At 42.9% G+C, this 20,945-nt stretch overlaps 1 protein-coding gene across 1 annotated transcript in view; it reads left to right on the top strand.

Moving 5' to 3' along the window:
• Positions 1-381: 381 nt before the first annotated feature.
• Positions 382-20,945, top strand: part of LOC126195159 (uncharacterized transmembrane protein DDB_G0289901-like) — a 114,008-nt gene continuing 93,444 nt past the window's right edge. The window contains exon 1 of the mRNA XM_049933666.1: positions 382-486. The gene's annotated coding sequence lies outside the window, so the exon portion shown is untranslated. The remainder of the gene's footprint in view (positions 487-20,945) is intronic.

Raw genomic sequence — 20,945 nt, forward strand, 5'->3', positions numbered from 1 at the left:
AATGTCAGCCATCTTTTCGTTCGTGCGAGGATTTAGAGAAGGAACTGCAGTGCGGTCTTCGTCTGTGAAACAGCTTTGGAAAAAGGTGTTTAGTATTTCAGCTTTACGCGTGTCATCGAAGGCCGGGCCGTGCTGAGGTCATCTGACGCGTCACGTCGCCTCCCTCAGGCGTGGTTTAGGAACCAGTATGAGGTGTTGTTGTTGTTGTTGTTGTTGTTATGAGGTGGGCGTTGTGATGCGGTCTGCATGCGACGGTTACCTCATACTGGTTCCTAAACCCCGCCTGAGGGAGGCGACGTGGCGCGTCACATCACCTCAGCACGGCCCGGCCTTGATGGATGACGTCACACTCGTCGCTATCTGTGACATTCCGCTACGCCGTCGCCAGCTGGCGCAGCAGCACGGCACAACGCAGTAGCTACCAGGACTGCAGCGCTGCTGGGTCGTGCTGCAAAGTGAGAGCCGCCGTGTTTGGGTGCAAGCGAGGCAAGTGTATAAATTGTCTTCTGTCTTACTAGCTGCCTGCTATCTCTTTGTGTCGCGTCACACTGTAGATTGTTGTGTTCTGCGGTGAGGAAAGAGACTCGAAACGTCACGATCAGAATTCATGGTGTGTTGTCGCGCCAGGAACTCGTGCTCGTTCCGGTACTCCGAAGACAGCTCTTGAAACTGTGTGTAAGAAAAATGGGTTCAAATGGCTCTGAGCACTATGGGACTTAACATCTATGGTCATCAGTCCCCTAGAACTTAGATCTACTTAAACCTAACTAACCTATGGACATCACACACATCCATGCCCGAGGCAGGAATCGAACCTGCGACCGTAGAAATCTGAAATTTGTGCAGAATATGAACATTCAGAAATTCCCGCGATCATCTTGTGGAAGGTTTATTATTCGATTGCTCCTTACAGAAGTTGCTCCAGCAGTGGCAGTAAAATATGCTGTTAATTTTGGTAACTTTTCAGTTACTTCCTTCTGAGATACAGCTTTTTTTCCTTTTTGCGGATCCACTAGGATATGACCGTTTCGACATTTAGTATTGTAATTCGGTATTTATTTTTACACCGAAAATAGTCGCTAACACAAATCAGGCAAACGACGATTTAATCAAAGAATAACTCAGAGCACAGTCAGTAATAACTACAAACAAAACAAACGTCACAACACCGCAAAAATGCAGTAGAACTCCCGATTGTCGCGTCGGTTTATTTAAATCGGTCGGTCACGTTTCATTTTACGTTGCTATTCGCTCCGTGCAGAACTGTACACTGTGCAACGCTAATAAGCAAGTAGGTATTGTAGTCAGTCATTAATCTGCGATTTTCGAAATAAATTTCCTTTTCGATAATAAATATCGGTTATCGTTTGTTGATCCGGCAAGAACTACGGGGCCCCTATCGATCGCGGGGCTCTGGACACGTGCCCCTGCCCAGTGGGAAAGAGAGACCTGAGAATGACCTCCTCAATGCCAACCAGCACTGGATACTGAGAACATTATTTATATGAAACGAGACTTGCGCTTTTCTTACATATGTCTTGAAGGGCACAGATCAAAGTAATTGTGTAGATGCAGTATTACTTGATTTCAGAAAAGCGCAGAAGATAATTAAAAAAAGTATGATCATATGGAGTTTCAGGCAAAATTTTAGCCGGATTGAAGATTTCGCGATAGGGAGGGTGCAGCATGTTATCTCGGGTGATGAGTCGTCGACAGAAGTGCAAGTAACTTCAGACATGCCGTAGAGAAATGGGTTGGGAGCCTTGTTGTCCATGTTGTATAATAAGGCTATTGGTTCATTAACACAACGAGAAATCCAGAAAAATTTGTCAGTTTTCTAAATGGTGTAGCTCAAAGAATAGGAGTTGTAAGCCCATGTAATGCTTACCGTTTTTCAGCAGATCTTTTGGGAACAATTTGAAGTATGAACCACAGCTTTTGCTCCCACACTTTTTTCTGAGTTGCATTTTGTGCTGCAAGTGAAGTGCAGCATGTTAATTATTATGTACGGCGTAGGTACACATATCTCGAAATAAAATCAAAGTAGAAGCTTCATTTTTTCTGGAAGTTCTTTACACTAGTATGTTAAAAAGACGTAGCTGCCATAAATTATAGTTAAAATGTTTTTTAGTAATGATTATCAAAAATATCAGTAATTAATTCATAGTTTTTCTTTAAAAACTCTTTAATTTTCAAATTTAAGTCACAAGAATAGCCCATGTTTTAGCTACGAATGTTTTAAGACATTATACAAAACTTCCAGCCCTCTATCTTTAATAGTTTTCAGTTGAAGTATACCAGAATATTAAATACGTGAACTTCTGGGAAATTCGAGTTAAAGTTTGTTTCTCTGCCTGCCCTGCATAACACTAATGCATTCAAGGGCAATATTCATCTTGTTTCTGGTATTGTTCTCCCTCCCTTTTGTTTATCAGACTACTTTTTACCCTCGATATTTTGGTGGCTTCTATCACTGATATCCCTGCTTCGGAATCGATTGTGGTCAATGGTAATTATAGTTCTTTGCGTATTTAGTCCACCAGGCACTCCCATTAGTTCCATAATCTTAAACCCTGACACCGCACCATCATTGATACATGGCAGAACCTCTGGCACACCTATTTTCAAAGTATTTAGTACTACCAGAACAGTTTTTGGAATCAACTTCCATATAAAGTTGTTAAAAAAAACTGTTATTTGGGTTTTGAGTCCTACTGTGTAATTGCTTCTCTAATAATCACGTGTCGCTAAGACATTATAGACTAAAAATTCATAAAAAATGAGAACAAAACTCTGTTTTTGAACAGTGTTGTCTGTTGGACATGGGGTCATCGTCATATGCGCAGATAATTTTAAATTCCTGTAATTTTGGGTATTTATTCGGTACAGTTTTCTCGAAGTAAACATTTTCTTGTTCAGAAAGCTACAGATAATATTTTAAGACAAAAATTAAAAATCGATTTTTCGACACTTAGTCACTTACTAGTCCCCTTAACAGTAACCTCCGACTTTTTTCAGATGTTACAGTTATATATAATGCAGAAATAGCTGAAAGAAGCTGTAAGAATATCAAGTCAGCTCCAGTCAGTAGCACCCCTTGAGTCGTAGATGGAGTTATTCGACTATTATAAATTCCATAGTGTGGGGTAGGGATATCAAATAGAATGATAACATAGGCTTGGCCGTAGGTAAAGTAGGTCTCAGTCTTCGGCTCATTGGCATAATATCCGGAAAATGCAGTCCACAAAGGAGACGGGTTGCAAATTACTTGTTTGGTTCAAATGGCTCTGAGCACTATGGGACTCAACTGCTGAGGTCATTAGCCCCCTAGAACTTAGAACTAGTTAAACCTAACTAACCTAAGGACATCACAAACATCCATGCCCGAGGCAGGATTCGAACATGCGACCGTAGCGGTCTTGCGGTTCCAGACTGCAGCGCCTTTAACCGCACGGCCACCTCGGCCGGCTCAAATTACTTGTTTATGTCATTTTAGAATAGTGCTCAGGTGTGTAGGACTTGTACCAGATAGGACTAACAGGAGATAGTGAACGTATAAAAAGTAGCACGGTACTGATGATCACAGGTTTATTTGACTCAGGGGTGAGTGCCACGACTGTGGTTGAGGGAATTGACTTGGCAAATGCTTGAAAATGACAGATGCAAGCTACTACGGGTAAAAGCCTAGTCACAAAGTCTCAACGATCAGTAGTGAGTGAAAAAATCTAGAAATTTGCTTCAACCCCCTTTCTGTCACTACCGTATAATAACAGCACGGCCAGAGGCATTTCATCATTGGTTCTTCCCCTGCACCATACGTGACTGGAACGGCAAGAAAAGCTAACATGTAGTATTGTGTTGACGTAAGTACCATGTATCAAGCATTTCACACCGGTTAGCGGAGTGGGTATTTAGATGTAGACGTTAAATCGGCCAACACAATGGCGGCGCAAGAGAAGTTTATTACAAACGGTATCCTTAAATTGCATACTCGTCTACAATTGTTTCCTTCGCTGTTTAAAATATTTTCGCATCTCTTTTTCTGTCACGTTGTGCAGGAACACCGTCGTTTCCGTCTTACAGAGGAGGACAAGTATGAGCTTCCGGTAAACCGTGTATCCACTGCCAGTGAGCTCGTGGATTGTAATGATACGTCACAGCGAAGGGATACATTTCGTGATCGGAAAAACTATTACACACTAATAGGTTACAACAAGCAACTACTTTATAATGAGTATAGTATTATTAGTTTCGTGTATGAGGCAAATACTAGCTAATATCGAAGCCGGTCGCTAGTTCTCTTCCGCCCCCTCCCCCGCTCCCCCCCCCCTCTCTCTCTCTCTCGCTACAGCCAACACGATATCTCCATTTTACTTGATATCACTGAACACTGTTCAGTCTTGGTAGTGTATGTGATATGACTAAACTAATTTGTGACTCACTCGTCAGGATGTTAATGATTCGTGAAACACAGAATCTCACATTTCTGTAAATAAAGTACGAATTGCCTCTCTTTGCACAAGGTTGGAAATTTGTACTGACACTTCTGGATATTACTACAGTTATTATGATAGATCGATATTCAGCGATCACAGGCCCTGCAGACCACGCGCTGCTTCCACAAACTGTCTCCATTCCTTCCTGTTTTGTGCCCGGTTCCTCCAGGTGTCTCCAATTCCCAGGGCTGCTAGGTCCTTCGCGAGGTCGTCCATCCAGCGCTGTCTTGGTCTTCCAATGGGGCATTTGGTGTTTGGTTTCCCCGCTAGTGCCATCTTCGCCTGTCTTCCATCTGGCATACGGGCTACATGGCCCACCCATTGTATTCTTTTGCTCTATATTTTCTGTAGGGTAGTTGGTTGTCGCATCAGAAGGTAGATTTCCTCGTTTTTCCTCCTCCTCCATTCTCCGTTATCTAAAACTGGTCCCCATATCTTCCTCATTAGTCTTCTTTCAAATGTTAATAGTTTGTCCCTTTCTCGCTTAGTCATGCTCCATGTTTCTGAACCGTACATTACTGCTGGGCTCTTCACTGTGTTGTAGATTTTCATCTTAGTGTTCACTGAGATCGATTTAGAACCAAGCGTCTCTCTGAAGGAATGCATGCATTTCGTTCCCACTGCTATTCTTTCCTTGAAGTCTATTTTTGTGCTGTTGTCCGTGGTAAACCAAGATCCCAAGTATATGAACTGGTGTACTCTCTTGAACGTCACCACCTGCGGTCAGTTGCCTTGCAACAGCCACTGCCGGTCCCAAGCCCGGATAAAGGAGGAGGGTTGGGCATTGGGCTAACAACCCAATCCTGTAAAAAACTCTTTGTTACGCAAAACAAACTTACCTCGGACGTGGTTGGATGCAGTTATTATACGCTTCATTATTTACTTTAACGACGGCGGTGCCTGGATAGCTTACATCAAAGAGATACGAGTGGAAACGTTTCTCTTAGGCACCGTCGTAAAGTTGCCATCATTAATCGAAGGTAACAAAGTGTAGGACGATATGAATGGACGACTATGTGAGTCCGGATGTTTTCTAACGCAGTGACTCACATCACGTCCAGAGTGGCGAAATCCCTGCTCGGCCGGACATATCTTGCGCAATCCGGTCAACCGTGCAGCTGTGTAGTCGGCGCAGTAACGAGAGGAAAACAAAAATATATTCTTTCAGTCGCTGCAGACCGATTGTGTCAGCCTGCAGCTCAGTGGGGTGTTACTGTCGTAAGGTAGGAGTCCGATCTCTGTTGCTGTCTGAACGTTTTATGAAATGAGACAGACAGTCACCAAGGACAGTAGCGAGGCTCCCTGGAGGAAAGGTCACAATGACTCGCATTAAAAATAAAGTGCTAAGTTCGCAACAAGGTAGGAGACTCAAGAAGTCGATTTGAACCATTCTTCTCGCAAAAAAGAGGCTGTGCTTCACTGCAGCTCCACCTCTTTGGTCTGAATGCATACGTCGTTACCAAATGGTTTAATCCTTCCCGGCCTCTTGTAAGATGCTTAATTTCAGAAAATATAGGGCGGTCCATTGATAGTAACCGGGCCAAATAACTCTCGAAATAAGCATCAAACGAAAAAACTACAAAGAACGAAACTCGTCTAGCTTGAAGGGGGAAACCAGATGGCGCTATGGTTGGCCCGCTAGATGGCGCTGCCGTAGGTCAAACGGATATCAACTGCGTTTTTTTAAATGAGAACCCCCATTTTTATTACATATTCGAGTGGTACGTAAAGAAATAGCAATGTTTTAGTTGACCACATTTCTCGCTTTGTGATAGATAGCGCTGTAATAGTCACAAACGTATAAGTACGTGGTATCACGTAACATTCCGCCAGTGCGGACGGTATCTGCTTCGTGATACATTACCCGTGTTAAAATCGACCGTTTACCAATTGCGGAAAAGATCGATATCGTGTTGATGTATGACTATTGTGATCAAAATGCCCAACGGATGTGTGCTACGTATGCTGCTCGGTGTCCTGGACGACATCATCCAAGTGTCCGGACCGTTCGCCGGGTAGTTACGTTATTTAAGGAAACAGGAAGTGTTCAGCCACATGTGAAACGTCAGCCTCGACCGGCAACAAATGACGATGCGCAAGTAGGTGTTCTAGCTGCTGTCACGGCTAGTCCGCACATCAGTAGCAGACAAATTGCGCGTGAATCGGGAATCTCCAAAACGTCGGTGTTGAGAATGCTACATCAACGTAGATTGCACCCGTACCATATATCTATGCACCAGGAATTGCATGGCGACGACTTTGAACGTCGTTCTGCCACTGAGCACAAGAGAAATTGCGGGACGATGATAGATTTTATCGGCAACGGAAAATCCACGATGGCTGCGACAAGTGGAACACCAGCGACCTTGGCGGGTTAATGTATGGTGCGGCATTATGGGAGGAAGGATAATTAGCCCCCATTTTATCGATGGCAATCTAAATGGTGCAATGTATTCTGATTTCCTATGTAATGTTCTACCGATTTTACTACAAGATGTACTTCCAACATGATGGATTGGTCCAGCACATAGCTCGCGTGCGGTCGAAGCGTTATTGAATAGCATATTTCATGACAGGTGGATTGGTCGTCGAAGCACCATACCATGGCCCGCACGTTCACCGGATCTGACGTCTCCGGATTTCCTTCTGTGGGGAAAGTTGAAGGATATTTGCTATCGTAATCCACCGACAACGCCTGACAATATGAATCAGCGCATTGTCAATGCATGTGCGTGCGAACATTACGGAAGGCGAACTACTTGCTGTTAAAAGGAATGTCGTTACACGTATTGCCAAATGCATTGAGGTTGACGGACATCATTTTGAGCATTTATTGCATTAGTGTGGTATTTACAGGTAATCACGCTGTAACAGCATGCGTTCTCAGAAATGATAAGTTCACAAAGGTACATGTATCACATTTTAACAACCGAAATAAAATGTTCAAACGTACCTACATTGTGTATTTTAATTTAAAAAACCTACCTGTTACCAACTGTTCGTCTAAAATTGTGGTTTGTGACTGTTACACCGCCATCTATCACAAAGCGAAAAAAAAGGTCCAACTAAAACATTCATATTTCTTAACGTACTACACGAATATGTAATAAAAAATGGGGATTCCTATTTTTAAAAAAACGCAGTTGATATCCGTTTAAGCTATGGCAGTGCCGGCCGGAGTGGCCGAGCGGTTCTAGGCGCTATAGTCTGGAACCTCGCGACCGCTACGGTCGCAGGTTTGAATCCTGCCTCGGGCATGGATGTGTGATGTCCTTAGGTAAGTTAGGTTTAAGTATTTCTAAGTTCTAGAGGTCTGATGACCTCAGTAATTAAGTTCCATAGTGCTCAGAGCCATTTGAACCATTTTTTTAACCTATGGCAGCGCCATCTAGCGGGCCAACCATAGCGCCATCTGGTTCCCCCTTCAAGCTACATGAGTTTCGTTCTTTGTAGTTTTTTCGTTTGACCCTTATTTCGTGAGATATTTGGCCCGGTCACGATCAATGGACCACCCTGTATATCACATTTTCCGTAGCGACTGACATTTCTAGAGGGACAGCTTCGTTATAGATGCAAACTCGTAATAAGATTCTTCACTTAATATGAAAGATTCAATTTGCTGTGTGTACTACGAAGATTATATTTTTTCCATCTACTGTTTTTCACTTCAGGGACTGAACTGCTATTTATACCTGTAATCATGTGAAATGAATGAAATGATGTAGTAATCTGTGTCGATTAGATGCCGATATTTTCTGTTAGAGTGACGAGGAAAGAAACGAGAAGGATAGGAAGTGGGGGTTCCCAGCTTCCGCGAAACCCAGGCGAGCGTAACAGTCTGGTGCGTGGCTAACTACAGAGAAAATAGGAAATTCCGAAACCGCCTCTTCTTTGAGCGGTTACTTGAAACGAGAAACCCGCCGCTACGCCGATAACTTACAACCTGTTGCGCAGTGTTGGATCGTCACGTGCTTCCTGCCTCCATTGTCACGACCGGTACGGCCACGTGATGCAGCGTTGTGCGAATGCCGCTGCTGGAGTTAGGTGCGCTGCGATGCACAACGATCATACTACAGCTTAAAGCTGCGTCGTCAGTATCAGCAATCAGAGAGAGGTACAACAATCTAACTGGAGGGGCAACAGCTATGATTATTTTTAAAGCGTTTTCGGAAGAAATAAAGAGAACAACAGAAACAGAGTGTGAATGCTGGCAACAATGCAGTGAACCCAAAATACCGCGATGAGAAAGTACATGTGGGAAGTTTTTCCAATAATGTTAACCACCGATGGTGTGGACATTCGTATGTAAAACTGTACTTTGTATAAACACATTTTGCATGAAATTCTGAAGACAGACTTCGCCCAAAACGCGTCAAATATAATTTGTTGAACGATTGACCTGTTCATTTCCGCAGCAATATAAGAAGTACTCTCGAAGCGTAGTCTTCGATTTGCCTTATCTGCAGCAGAGCCCAAGGGATAGTTCCACTTGATATTTCGACACATTTGTACTCCCACATAGTGTATGACTCCACTATTGCGCTTCCTCATTTCTAGCATTTCTCGCTCTAGATCCACTAACCTCGTAAGGGATTCATTGATTACATTTTTGTAACTTTGATTTTAACTGCTCTTTCATAACTTGTGAAGTTGATATTGATCACTAGTGTACTCTTTTATCCCGATTTCATTTCTTAAAATTCGTTTTCTGCTGCTTTGTGTAACTTGAATGCACAATATGTAGCAATTAACGAATCCGACTGTTACGACAGTGGTACTGCCCTTCCTGTTGACCTACAGCCCCGTGTTCAGTTTCGATTAAGCAATGTTCAAAGTGACTACCTGCTTAACACTGGCAGGTAAGACCGAGTTAGATACTTCCAACGCCATGCGGTATGGCACCGTCTTCATTGGAATTCATTTGCTAGCTGAGCGGTTGGCTGGCGATGTGTAACACAATAACCCCTCAGACAGACCACATATTACTTGGGTGTCTGTAATGTCTGTCTTTCCATGGCAACGTGTTCCGTCCTAGCGATCTCGCAATTTTTGGCTCAGTCGCAAACCTGGTTAAGTATTCCAAAAGAGAATTTCATTTATCTAGCCTCGATGTTGTGCTTAATTAAAAGCTAGGTCAGTTTCAGGGACTGAGGAGGACCGTGAAGCCCTACAAACAGCTACCTGTGGTTGCTTCAGCCACTGGTGGGTGTCCCGTTTTCCACTGGTCAGAACCTGGGAAGGGAGTGAGCCATGTGACCGCTTCCTGGCGAGAGGAGCCGAAGAAGACTTACACTTCTGCAGCTGATGGTTGGTGGGGAGGGGGAGGGGGGTGTTGCTCTTGAAGTAGGTGGTGCAGGAGAAACAGGAGCGAGGGAAGTGCCCCCCACTATCAAGGGGGCAGGTTGAGTCTGACAGCTCTGAGGGCCAACTGTATGTGGCAAAACGGGAGATGGTAGAACCACTGTCGTAGCAGCGGCATAGGTTGATTTCATACGCACAGGATGGAGCCTCTCGTATTTTCACTTAGCCTCAAGGGGAATGATGCTCCCCGTAGCCGACACAGACGTGAGGTGGGGCACATGAAATATTGGGATGGGAAGGATGCCCACAATCTCGACAGGCAGTGCTGGAAGTACAGCGGGAAGACATATGACCGAATTTCCAGCACTTAAAGCACCGCATTGTGGGAGGGATATATGGCTTCACATCACAGCGGTAGACCATCACCTTGACCTTCTCGAAGACCAGGATGAAGGTACTGGTGGCAATCTGATTATCCCTTGGACCCCGATGGATGCATCGGACTAAGTGAACACCTAGCCGCTCTAAATTGGTGTGCAGCTCGTCATTAGACTGTAAAAGAAGGTCGGTATAGAAATAATACCCTGGACCATATTTAAACTCTTATGGGGCGTGATGGAAACAGAAACATCCCCTAGCTTGTCACAGGCGAGTAATGCACGTGACTGGGCAGAGGATGCTGTTTTTATTAAGACTGACCCAGAGCACATTTTGGACAAGCCTTCCACCTCCCCAAACTTGTCCTCTAAATCCTTCACAAAAAACTGAGGCTTCGTTGGCATGAAGGATTCCCCATCAACTCTCGTACAGACAAGGTGCTGGGGTGAATAATCTTTGCTGCCATCCTTAGCCATGCGTTCCTCCCATGGTGTGGCCAGGGAGGGGAACGATTTTGGGCTGTATTTTCTTGCATTGAACTTACGACAGGCAGGAATACCTCGGGCCTATTCTAACCCCCACACCCGCAGGGGGTAACATGTTTGAGTTCCAGTAGTAGATACAAGTTACGTTGCTTCCTTCAATTTTTTGCAGGAGGCCTGTGTAAAATCCTAACCAAGGCAGACGCGAAAGTGAAACGGCGCTTCTTGATTTGATATTTTAACTGTCGCTGGTGCCAGGATTGTTTGTTCCAGATAAATTTTTCTGGCTTAACAGACTATACCTTAGCGATGCTTAAATATCCGAATATTGTGGATGGACCCCGTAGCAATAAACTTGCAATCCGCTAGTGAATGGCAGATTTATCTACAACTACCGACCAATATAGAGCTTGCGAGTACAATAAGTCACAGAACCATCTACAGATTCTGTGAACACGACTAATTGTTAAACCAAAGTTTTTAATCAGGTCATGAGAAGACACATCTGCATCGAAGATGTTACGTAGCTCTGCAGAAACAGATGAAATGATTTTTCTCAATTATAATGAATATGTTACATTAAGAAATAAGGTCATGGATACTCTTAAGCCAGGTGCTATTACTGCTATTAATATATATCTGGTTATTAGATCGTGGAATATTTTATGGTGTGGAGGAGGAGATTAGTGTTTAACGTCCCGTCGACAATGAGGTCATTAGAGACGGAGCGAAAGCTCGGGGGAGGGAAGGATGGGGAAGGAAATCGGCCGTGCCCTTTCAAAGGAACCATCCCGGCATTTGCCTGAAGCGATTTAGGGAAATCACGGAAAACCTAAATCAGGATGGCCGGAGACGGGATTGAACCGTCGTCCTCCCGAATGCGACTCCAGTTTTTATGGTGTACTGAATGTGATTGTTGCTATTGGCAACAGCAGGAAACTCGAATTCTTTTATTCGTGGGAGCTTAGTTCCTGCTGGCGGAACTCTGACCCGAGACGACGTCACGTGAGATGTGGTAAACGAAGGGCAATGAGGTCACGCCCACAAGGGCGGGCGGCGGCAGAAAAGACACTCGAAAACAGTCGGAGCAGCTTTTCCGTGCGTTGGCATACTATTAAAGAAGTCGGGAAAGACACTGTGTTTGACACATAATAGTATAAATATCATGGGAGGTGCCAGGGGACTAAGAGCAGAGAAAAATCTATGTGAAAAAATCATGTTATCTCGAAATAACAGCCCCTTGAACAGTTATGACATAGACTGACTTGCATAATGAGAATGTTTTTAAGAAGATTACACGAGTTTATGGAGCTAGAATATAATTTTATTTGGAACAGGGTGCCTACGTGTACAGTTTGATGTTTGTTACCTGCTGCGTTAGTCTGAGACAGAATAATCCGCGTAATACGCCATCGATTTGATTTACAGACGTGATACGTGTTGTCTGCACATGACAATGGCACAGCACACAAATTCAGAACTGGCGAGTGTGTTGTAATGTAGTTTCGTGTGCCACTAGTCCATTTTTGGGTGGTGCCTTTCAAGGCCGTGTTGGCCTAGTAGAACGACCATCGGGATCACTATGCCGATTCTTTCTTGTCATTTATACCAAGCTTGTGAAAGCCGAATTGTAATTTTTATTTACTTCTGAGAAAATTTCCGAGTTTCGACACAATATATATAAGATAGTGCATGCTTAAAAGCGTTGTTATACACAGGGTGTCACAGAATTATACCGGTAATGTAGTATCTTAAGATGACTACTTTGAGGTGTGGAACTAATGATGGAAGTCAATGTTTAGTTTTTTAACTGATCTTGTGAGAAGAATGTAAGATCAGAGAGAGCAACTATTCAAAGTTAAAGCCTCCAGTCTCACTGAATTTTTTGCATTGCTAAGTTATACCCTTCCATATCGTTCTCCATGCGCTAAAGCGTTAACAGAGTTTTTTTTTTTTTTTTTATACGAGACATTTAGCGGTAGACTGGAAACGTGTTGAGTCCCAAGTCTCGTTACCAAGCTACATCACAAAGAACGCTTACAACTCTGTTTCACAATGTTACATCGAACTTTGCAAGAATCAGGGGCTCACTGATCGCAGACACATCGAAGAAGTGTTTATTTTCAGCTACACTGAAGCGCCAAAGAAACTGGAATAGGCATCCTTATTCAAATACAGAGATATGTAAACAGGCAGAATACGGCGCTGCGGTCAGCACCCCTATATAAGACAACAAGTGTCTGGCGCAGTTGTTAGATCGGTTACTGCTGGTACAATGGCAGGTTATCAAGATTTAAATGAGTTTGAACGTGGTATTATAGTCGGCGCAGGAGCGATGGGACATGGCATCTCATGTAGCGATGAAGTGGGGATCTTCCCGTACAACCACTTCACGAGTGTATCGTGAATATCGGGAATCTGGTAAAAGATCAAATCTCCGACACCGCTGCGGCCCGAAAAAGATCCTGCAAGAACGGGACCAACGACGACTGAAGAGAAACCTTCAACGTGACAGAAGTTCAATCCTTCCGCAAATTGCCGCAGATTTCAGTTCTGGGCCATCAACAAGTGTCAGCGTGTGAACCGTTCAACGAAACATCATCGATATGGGCTTTCAGAGCCGAAGGCCCATTCTTGTATCCTTGATGATTACATGACACAGGGCTTTACGCCTCGCCTGGGCCCGTCAACACGGACATTGCACTGTTGATGATTGGAAACATGTTGTTGGTCGGACGAGTCTCGTTTCAAATTGTATCGGGCGGATAGACGTGTACGGGTATGGAGACAACCTCATGAATCCATGGACGCTGCATATCCTCAGGGGACTGTTCAAGCTGGTGGAGCTCTGTAATGGTGTGGGGCGTGTGCAGTTGGAGCGATATGGGATCCCTGGTACGCCTAGATACGACTTTGACAGGTGAAACATACGTAAGCATCCTGTCTGATGACCTGCATTCATTCATGTCCATTGTGCATTCCAACCGACTTGGGCAATTCCAGCAGGACAATGCGACACCCCACATGTCGAGAATTGCTACAGAGTGGCTCCAGGAACACTCTTTTGAGTTTAAACACTTCCACTGGCCAACTAACTCCCCAGACATGAACATTATTGAGTATATCTGGAGTGCCTTGCAAGTGCTATTCAGAAGAGATCTCCACCCCCTCGTACCCTTACGGATTCATGGAGGCCCTGCAGGTTTCATGGTGTGAATTCCCTCCAGCACTACTTCAGACATTACTTGAGTCCATGCCACGTCATGTAGCAGAACTTCTGCTTCCTCTCGGGAGCCGTACGCGATATTAGGCAGGTGTACCAGTTTCTTTGGTTCTTCAGGTCAATGCATTAGCACGACACAGAATGCAGACATGTAGTTTACTTTCAAATAGTAACATTGTAGAGAAAATTCATTGAAACTAAAGTCATGAGACGGACAATTTCTTACGTAAGATTCGTTGTTTAATAAATACATTGAACGCAATGCATGGCCACATGAACTCTTAATCTTCCATTGTCTCTCACCTAACGAAGGGTTGTATTTCGTTTTGAGAAGCATATATTGCTATTAATTCAAAGAATTTGAGACTGTTCTACATTTTCAAAAATATTCGTTGACAGTGAGAGGTGTAACAGGAGAGATGTAACACGTCTCAGATTCTTTTGTATATACGAGGTGCGACAATAAAGTAATGAGATTGATTGTCTTTGCAAGATGTGGCAACCCTGCAGGCTTGTGTAGGCACAATTTCTTTGACCTTGGTCTATAAGCTGCTTCTAGTCCAAGCAGCACATCGATGCAACTGCTGAGTCGTGAGTTGTGCTGTAATAAGTTAGCACATGTTTGTGTCTCTTGTCACGGAAATGGGACCACATAATATTGCGCAACAGTATGCCATTTCTTTTCGCATTAAATTGGGTGAAAACGCGACGACAATTTACAGTAAGGTTCAAATGGTTCAAATGGCTCTGAGCACTATGGGACTCAACTGCTAAGGTCATTAGTCCCCTAGAACTTAGAACTAGTTAAACCTAACTAACCTAAGGACATCACAAACATCCATGCCCGAGGCAGGATTCGAACCTGCGACCGTAGCGGTCTTGCGGTTCCAGACTGCAGCGCCTTTAACCGCACGGCCACTTCGGCCGGCAACTTACAGTAAGGTTCAGAAGGCTTTTGGAGAGGAGATTATTTCAAGAGCTCAAGTTTTTCGTTGGCATAAAATGTTTAGTGAAGGCAGAATGAATGTGCAGGATGAAGACCGCATTGGACGACCATCAACCTCACGGACAGATATCAACTTGGCCAGGGTGCGTGAACTCATACGATCTGATTGAATATTATCCGTGCAAATGATTGCAGAAGAACTGAATATCAATTGAGAAACGGTTCGTCTAATAATAACTGAAGATCTTGGTATGAGAAAGATTTGTGCAAAAATGGTCCCCAAAAATCTCACACCACAACAGCGAGAAACACGGAAAAATGTGGCAGCCGATCAGTTTGAGCAAATGGAAATCAATTCAGAATTGTTGAACCGTGTTATCACTGGTGATAAAAGTTGTTTTTTTTTCAGTACGATCCAGAGACAAAACGCCAAAGTTCGCAATGGTGCTCAAAGGGATCACCCAGACCAAACGAAACTCGCATGTCAAAGTCAAAAGTGTAATGCATGCTTGAATGCTTCTTTGATTCCAAGGGAGTTGTTCATAAAGAGTGGGTGCCTCCTGGACAAACAGTTAACCAATATTACTCCAAAGAAATTTTAGAAGGACTTCGTAAAAGAGTTCTTCGTGTCCGTGCCATCATTGCTGATAATTGGATTCTGCATCGCGATAATGCGCCATCCCATACTGCTATATCAGTACAGCAATTTTTAACCTCAAAACAAATTTCAGTACCACCACAGCCACCTTATTCACCAGATATCGCTCCGTGTGACTTTTTTCTATTTCCAAGAGTCAAAACGGCGGTCAAGGGACACCCTTTTCAAACAACACAAGATGCCCAAAAAGCTGTGACGAGGGTCTTGGAGGATATTACAGAAGATGAGTTCCAGAAATGTTACCATCAATGGCAGAAGAGCTGGAAAAAGTGAGTGCAATCAAAAGGGAACTACTTTGAAGGAGACAACACTAAACTTGACTAAAACGGTAAGCAATATTTTTTTTTTTTACATCAGTCTCATTACTTCATTTTCGCACCTCGTCCAGTCACTGGATTATCAGTATATGGATTTCAGTGGAGTTTTCGGCACTGTTGAGCGAAAGTTAAAAAGTATACTTTTTGACTCAGATCAATAGTAACCAAGACACAGATTTCGTGATAGAACGTGATAGTCTCGAAGTTTAAAACAGTCTAGCTTCTTAAGGCCCCTGTAGACGATGAAACAATTTGTCAAACCACGTGTCTGACATTATTTGGTAGTGATGTATTTTTCAACCGCAGACTCTGATTGACGTGTTCGAGAGAAATGTTGGTTGACAGCCGATTTGACAAACAAGTTCGACCATTTACGGCTGCATTTGTCAAGCAAAGCCAGTTGCTTGCCAGTGTGTTATCTATAAGGTTGGATTACAATAGAACCGTTGTGCGCAGCGATTGTGATGTATTTCAAACAGGAATGAAGACAGCAATGTGGTTGACGCTGACATGAATTTTGTCAGTCATGTTAAAACAAGGCTAGGTAGGCTACGGCATAATAGTGTTTTCCTTAGTGTTTAACTCCCTGTTGACGCCAAAGTCATTAGAAGAAGTGTTCTGCATCAGGACAGTTTGCTATTGTATTTCTGAAGGAACAATCGAGATATTCCGAACACAACACAAATGATTTCGTGTGGAAAGTGGTTTTAGGTATCCTCCATCTTCAGTATCAGTCCAAAGTCTAAATTCTGCGCAACCTCGCTTGCAATTGTGATTTTAATTACTCCTTGAGGCAATGTGAGACGACAGCGTCTAATATTTGTCTCGAAAGTGTATGGAATGCTGTTGGCGGTTGGAAGGATGGCTTTCATGGTGAGGGAGGTGGAGGTTGCTCAGGTGCCCGCATGTATGACGAAGGGCCGTTGAGTGAACGGCAGACAGGGAGAAAAGTGTGTATGCCCGGTGAGAGGCGATTTAGCCATACGGATTCCAAAATCTTCTGACGAGGTAGCGAAGTATGTTGCTCGTACTGTTACACGTGGACTTGGGAATTTGGTATTATATGGTGATAACCCGAGTTTCAACACAACGACGGATGTTCCAATCGCCGACAGTTTGTATCAGAGCAGAACTGTGGAGTAAAGGATTATTTTAACTGAGAAACTTGTGCTCATTTATATAAGTTCGTAGCGTTTTTTTGTTTTGCGTGTTGGTAATATACGTCTGCTTTGGGTTTATTAAGAATATATTAATACCAATCCCAAAGAAAGCAGGTGTTGAAAGATGTGAAAATTACCGAGCTATCAGTTTAATAAGCCACGGCTGCAAAATACTAACACGAATTCTTTACAGACGAATGGAAACACTGATAGAAGCCGACCTCGGGGAAGATGAGTTTGGATTCCATAGAAATGTTGGAACACGTGAGGCAATACTGACCCTACGACTTAACTTAGAAAATAGATTAAGGAAAGGCAAACCTACATTTCTAGCATTTGCAGACTTAGAGAAACCTTTTGACAATGTTGACTGGAATACTCTCTTTCAAATTCTGCAAGTGACAAGGGTCAAATACAGGGAGCGACAGGCTATTTACAGAAACCAGATAGCAGTTATAAGAGTCGAGGGGCATGAAACGGAAGCAGTGGTTTGGAAGGGAGTGAGACAGGGTTGTAGCCTATCCCCGATGTTATTCAATCTGTACATTGAGCAAGCGGTAAAGGAAACAAAAGAAAAATTCGGAGTAAGAATTAAAATCCATGGAGAAGAAATAAAAGCTTTGAGGTTCGCCGATGACATTGCAATTCTGTCAGAGTCAGCAAAGGACCTAGAAGAGCAGCTGGACGGAATGGACAGTGTCTTGAAAACGAGGATAATGGAACGTAGTCGAATTAAATCGATTGATGCTGAGGGAATTAGATTAGGAAATGAGACGCTTAAAGTAGTAAATGAGTTTTGCTATTTGGGGAACAAAATAACTGATGATGGTCGAAGTAGAGAGGATGTAAAATGTAGACTGGCAATGGCAAAGAAAGCGCTTCTGAAGAAGAGAAGTCTGTTAACATCGAGTTTAGATTTAAGTGTCAGGAAGTCGTTTCTGAAAGTATTTGTATGGAGTGTAGCCATGTATAGAAGTGAAACGTGAACGATAAATAGTTTAGACAATATGAGAATAGAAGCTTTCGAAATGTGGTGCTACAGACGAATGCTGAAGGTTAGATGGGTAGATCACATAACAAATGAGGAGGTATTGAATAGAATTGGAGAGAAGAGAAATTTGTGGCACAACTTGACTAGAAGAAGGGATCGGTTGGTAGGACATGTTCTGAGACATCAAGGGATCACCAATTTAGTATTGGAGGGCAGCGTAGAGGGTAAAAATCGTAGAGGGAGACCAAGAGATGAATACAATAAACAGATTCAGAAGGATGTAGGTTGCAGTAGGTACTGGGAGATGAAGAAGCTTGCTCAGGATAGAGTAGCATGGAGAGCTGCATCAAACCAGTCTCTGGACTGAAGACCACAACAACAACACGTGGGTTTATTTACCGATTGTGATTTTTTATTTGTGTTTCTGTGCTGCTATTTGATTTTACATATTGTCATTTAGAGATATTCGAGTAAGTAGAGCTATGGCAGCAAGAAAATGGAGTACCAATTGCAGAAATCGGAGCATTTCCGACATATTCTTCCATTTGAGTTCAGTAGAGGGGTGGCAGCAGCTGAGGCAGCCAGAACCGTTTGCACCGTGTGTGGGGATAACACAATGGACAGGACACCACAAGAAAATGGTTTTTTCGTTTTAAGGAGTATCATTTTGACATTTGTGAGTCTTTATGTCAGTGGGAGCCTTCGGAGTTTGGTAAAGATCGTTGAAACGCATTAATACACAAACGATCCACGTCAGTGTACTCGAGACTGCCAAATTTGATTAACTGTGATTACCGCATCATTGTGCGACATTTGCATGCAATGGGAAAGGTTCAAAAGTCGGGTGTTTGGCCACGGCATGCTCTAAGCAAAAATCACAAAAATCATTGGGTGGACATATGTGGATCTCTGCTAGCTTGTCATCAGTTGCCAATTGGCTCGTGAACAACTTCGACCATTCCTATCCTGTATCGTTACTGATGACTAGAGATGGTGTCTTTATGCCAACACAAGGAAAACAAATGAATGGTCGAGCACAAACAAAGCAGCAACTCTCCGTACAAAGACCTACGCACGTCCACAAAAGATGACATTTTGCCTCTGGTGGAACAGCGACGCTGTAGAGCAAAACGAATTGCTTCCGCGAGGTGTAACCACCACTGCTGACTTGTATTGTCAACAACAGAGATGTCTTGCAGACGCTTTGAGATTAGATTAGATTAGATTAGTTTTTCGTTGCATAGATCCGTGCTGAGGAGATCCTCGTGGATGTGGAACATGTCAATTTTTTTTTTCTAAGCTGAAATAACAATACTAACAGTATGATTATATACATCATTTGTTTCTTTTTAAAAAAATCGGCAATGGAGTAGAAGGAGTTGGTCACTAGTAAGTATTTCAGGCTCCTTTTAAACTGATCTTTATTTATAACTAAATTTTTTTCGTTTGCTGGCAAATTTTTGAAGATGAGTGTTCCTGAGAAGTGGACCCCTTTTTGCACTAAAGTAAGTGCTTTTAAGTCCTTGTGCAGATCATTTTTGTTCCTGGTATTGTATGTATGAACTGAGCTGTTTGCTGGAAAAAGAGATATATTATTTAGGACAAATTTCATTAAGGAGTAAATACACGGAGAGGCAGTAGTTAGTATACCCAGTTCATTGAAGAGGTTTCTACAGGACGTCAGTGAATTTACTCCACACGCTTTTGAACTCTGAAAACTTTTGTTTGACTTGAAGAGTTACCCCAGAATATTATACCATATGACATTATGGAATGAAAGTAGGCAAAGTATGCAAGCTATCCGAGAACAACGACCAGGAAGACAGCGTGAAGTGATGCTACTCCACGATAACGACAGCCCACGTTCTGCTAGACTGACAGAAAACGCTGTACAGGAATTGGGTTCGCAAGTCATTCTGCATCCACTTATTTCACCTAATCTTGCGCCCTCACATTTCCATCTTTTCCGCTCTCTATTGAAAAACCTTCAAGAACTTCCATTCCTGATGAAAATGCGCTCCGAACATGGCTCGACGAGTTTTTTCATCTCGTAACCAAATGATTTCTACAGCCGCAGAATCGAAAAGCTACTCCAGGTTGGCAGACTGTTCTAAACAGTGACGGAGAACATATTATTGATGACTAAAGTCTCTGTCATGTGTATCTGTCGTGTTTATTAAAATTATAGAGAAACGCTACAAACTTTCGCATCGGCCCAGTATTTGGTAGCTGTGTCCGCGTGTTGTATTGGAGAGAATGGAAGATAGTCAATGAGACTATCAGAAGTTATATGAGGATTCGTACTAATACTTACACGACAGGTTTCTCGCGACATTTGTGATGTGAATGTCGATGACAGCATGTCATGACCTCACACAAATGCAGGTGCCCCTGGGAATTGCAGTGGGATGATAGAGGCTAGTACGAGTGGGGTGGTTGTAGGAATGTAGAACATTCTATAACAATTAGTACTGAAATGCTTTAGTAAATTACTTTTACTTAACTTTGTCCTGCTATTGCGCTCCAGGAACATAATCAATAACAACTATCTTTCTTGAATACAAAAATGTTCAAATGTGTGTGAAATCTTATGGGACTTAACTGCTAAGGTCATCAGTCCCTAAGCTTACACACTACTTAACCTAAATTTAATAATTAAATTTAATAATTAAATCACTAAAGACCAAGAACGCTCATGGATATCACGGGGTATCTAGCAGAATACTGAAGTATTGTTCTATGTATGTTAGCCCAGTACTTAGCCATATCTGTAACTTTTCCTTTAGGAGTAGTCGGTTTCCTGACCGATTAAAGTACTCGGTAGTGAAGCCACTTTATAAAAAGGGAGACAGGGATAATGTTGACAATTATAGACCTATTTCTATGCCATCGGTGTTTGCTAAGGTTATCGAGAGGGTTGTATATACAAGGTTACTGGAGCATTTAAATTCACATAATTTGATGTCAAATGTACAGTTTGGTTTTAGAAATGG

The sequence above is a fragment of the Schistocerca nitens genome, chromosome 7 (assembly GCF_023898315.1).
Source record: "Schistocerca nitens isolate TAMUIC-IGC-003100 chromosome 7, iqSchNite1.1, whole genome shotgun sequence".
Taxonomy (NCBI): domain Eukaryota; kingdom Metazoa; phylum Arthropoda; class Insecta; order Orthoptera; family Acrididae; genus Schistocerca; species Schistocerca nitens.